Source organism: Halichoerus grypus, chromosome X (assembly GCF_964656455.1).
Source record: "Halichoerus grypus chromosome X, mHalGry1.hap1.1, whole genome shotgun sequence".
Classification (NCBI taxonomy): domain Eukaryota; kingdom Metazoa; phylum Chordata; class Mammalia; order Carnivora; family Phocidae; genus Halichoerus; species Halichoerus grypus.
Genome location: NC_135727.1, coordinates 88,886,408 through 88,890,140, shown reverse-complemented (window position 1 = coordinate 88,890,140; position 3,733 = coordinate 88,886,408).

The window sequence follows — 3,733 nt, the reverse complement described above, 5'->3', positions numbered from 1 at the left end:
AAATGAATAAAGCAAAATACAAAATAGTTACAACCAGGTAAAATTGACTTAATATGGACACAGCCTAGAAAGGACTATAGAAAATGAAAATTCTTGCATTAGGACAGTGGGCCATATTATAGTGTTTTCCTCCCACTTCAATGTGATTATTGACTTCGGAAGTTTTTTTGGCTTTTTTTAAAGACTTTATTTATTTATCTGACACAGAGAGAGAGAGCGAGCACAAGCAGGGAGAGCGGCAGGCAGGCAGAGGGAGAGGGAGAAGCAGGCTCCCCGCTGAGCAAGGAGCCCGATGTGGGGCTTGATCCCAGGACCCTGAGATCATGACCTGAGCTGAAGGCAGCCACTTAACTGACTGAGCCACCCAGGCACCCCTTGACTTCAGAAGTTTTAACATGTGTTTGGTTTGGGGGTGAGAAGTGGGAAGGAGTTGAGGAAAGAATTTTAAATGCCAGCCCTCTTAACTTTGTTTCCTACTCACTACCTTACAAGTCAAGCCAACTGAGAAATCAAATTAATTTTGTCTTTCAATACAAAGATATACAGCACCCTCACCTACTCATCCTATCCAATATGAGTACTCATATACTTCCACTCCTCAGCCCTTTCTTTCTTTGTCTACTGTGGCATGCAGCAGGGCATAAAAGCAAACACACTCAAAAAAGAAAGAAAAAAGCGGCAAACACACCCGTATTTCAATCCCAAATCTGCCACTATCAGCTATGTGACCTTAAGCATCTTACTTTAACTTGTCCAGAGCTTGGTTTGTTCATTTGAATAATGGGGCTAATAATGGTACTTAGATTTTCAGATGGTAGGAGAATTAAATAAGTTAATGTATACAAAGTGCTTAACACAGTACCTAGTATCATGTAAATGCTCAATAAACATTAGCTTCTGGCAACAAAACTGGGATAATACAAGCACCTACCTCATAAGGTTTATAGGGATGAAATGGAAGAATAAATCTCAAGCCCCTGGCCTAATAGGTGCTAAATGTATGGTAGCTGTCATCATCAAAAATCGTTGCACTGGGCAGTCTCATCCAGTAACAAATTATCAGATGATAGAGGGGGCATTTAATGCTCATTGTGATCCCAAGTAGACTTTTACCTGGAGAGAAATACCTGTTAAAATTCTTTCTAAGCAAGCACTATGAATCTTGGTGATCTGAAGGTCAAGGGGAGCCTGAGATGGTGACTCAGCAGGAAAACATGTGCAAAATAAAGATGAAGCTCTTTTCAAAACCATGAAGAAACTAGCAAGTAAACAGGATGATTAATGCAGATTGTAGAAATTCATGGGGCAGCTCTCAAAGGAGTATGCTAAGAGGTCAGAAGCAAGTCAGATAGAAAACCTTAAAAGCAAACTTAGGGGAGTTGAGTAGAAGCGGAGGGTGTGATCTGAGCTCAGATAAGAAAGAGGCTAAGGGACACCTGGGTGGCTCAGTTGTTAAGCATCTGCCTTTGGCTCAGGTCATGATCCCAGGGTCCTGGGATCGAGCCCCATATTGAGCCCCACATCGAGCCCCACATTGAGCCCCACATCAAGCCCCGCATCGGGCTCCCTGCTCCACGGGAGGCCTGCTTCTCCCTCGCCCCTCCCCCTGCTTGTGTTCCCTCTCTCTCTGTGTCTCTCTCTGTCACGTAAATAAATAAAATCTTTAAAAAAAAAAAAAGAAAGAGGCTAATAATAATAGCTAATCTATACTTAGAATTTACAGTGTTAGGGATTGTGCTAAGCAATTCATATGCACTAGATTATTTTTATCTTCTTTATCATCTTATGAGGTAAATTTTTATTATTACCCCCATATAAAATCTGGACCCAGGTATGCCTGACTAAAAACTTTAAAGTATACCAAATCTCAAAAAAGTGTCTTCTGGAAATAAGCCACTGAATCATGTTTAGAGTGTCCAAAACTGAATTCATGATATTTTTCCAGGGAATCCATCCTTTGTTCTGTACTTCTCATTATAGCACTACCATCAACCCAAGCCAGAAACTTGGAAGCCACTCTTGAGTTTTCATTCTTTATTGAATTAGCCATTAAGGCCTTCCAGTTTTACTTCTTAAATATTTTTCAAATCCGTGTTTTCCTCTCTACCTCCTGCAATCATTCTTTCATCTTCTCTCCTACATGGACTTTTCTAGTAGTGTCCTATCTGTATTCCTTGCATCTAGGTTTGACTTCCTTGTAATCTATCCTACAAACTGCAGCCAGCATGATCTCTTCTCTTTTACTTTCTCTTTTGTACAAAGTAATCCTTCAAAAATGTAAATCTGACCACATAATTTTCCTATCCACAAACTTCTAGTTGTTCCATTGTCTTCCAGCTGTCCTCTGAGTGATATCCATGATCTGAATCTCCATGTCCTCCTGACTTGTGCCTATTTCTCTGGCTTCCTCTCCTGCCACTCTATATCCACTGAACTTCATGTAGTTCCTTCTTAATTCACCTCACTAGTCCATGGCCTCATGACTTTGCTTTGATTAATTCTTTCTGCCAAGTTCACCCTTTCCAATTCCTTTCCTCAGACTTTGAGTCTCAGGTTAGGCATCAGTACCTTCAGAAAGGCTTTCCTGACCATTAACTGTGCTAACTCTTGTCTACCCTCTGCCCTGCTCACCCCATGTCTGACACTTACTACAAATATTGAAATGATCCTTGTGACTATGGATTATGCCCTATTTACCATTATACCGCCAAAACCTAGTACATCCCTGATCCATAATTAGATTTTCATATATGTCTTTGAACTGTTGCAAGCACTTGAGTTCTGTATCAAAATAATGTGCTTGAAGTATAGAAACCAGAGACACCTAACAGAAATAACTACCATTTATGAAGTATCTATTGCATGGTGATCTCCAACTCTGGTACTTACTGCCTGTCTTTTTTTTCTCCATATCACCTCTGTCATATTATATATTTTACTTACTTTGTTGTTTCTCAAACTTCCCTCACTATAGTATCAACTCCATACAGGTAGAAATATTTGTCTTTGTTCATTGGTGTATCCTCAATGTGTATAGCAGTATCTGGCACATAGAAGTTCTCAGTAAATATTTTTTGAATGAATGAGGAGGGTAGACACTTTCAATGTATAATCTCATTTAGTTCTCACAACAACCCCGTAAGATTAGTATTAACGTTTCTATTTTACAGGTGAGGAAATTGAAACTCCTTATCACCCACATAGAGAATGACAGAGATTTTGAGAAAATCGTGTATTTGTTTGAGTCCATAGATTAGAAGATGATTGATTCATAGATCAGGGTCACAAAGCCTGGGGATGCAACAAAAATATAAGCCCAATAAAATACCAGTTAATAAGTGAATCTCTGACAATCTGAGCTAAATAGAAAGACTGTATACTCGCTCCCCAGGGAGAGACTATATACTCCCACTTTCTACAAATAAAGTCAATTTTGCAACCTGAATAGCTAATTCTGTATCTGTTGTTCTAAAAAAATCTGGGGGCTTGTGAGGACTTCCATAAGAAAGTTATGAGGCAAGGCCATTAAAACAAGGGTGCAATTTTTGCAGACAAGCCCCTAAGGATTTGCAGAGAAAAGTTTGTGGTACAGAGAATTAGGGTGCCTGTTACATGGCATCTGTAGTTACAAACCACACCTACCTCCATAAAGGGAGATGAGAACCAAGCACTTTGCAAAAGGTCTTGCAAGGTTGCTTCTAGTCAGGGTCTGAGCTTTAACCATTGTGTCTAG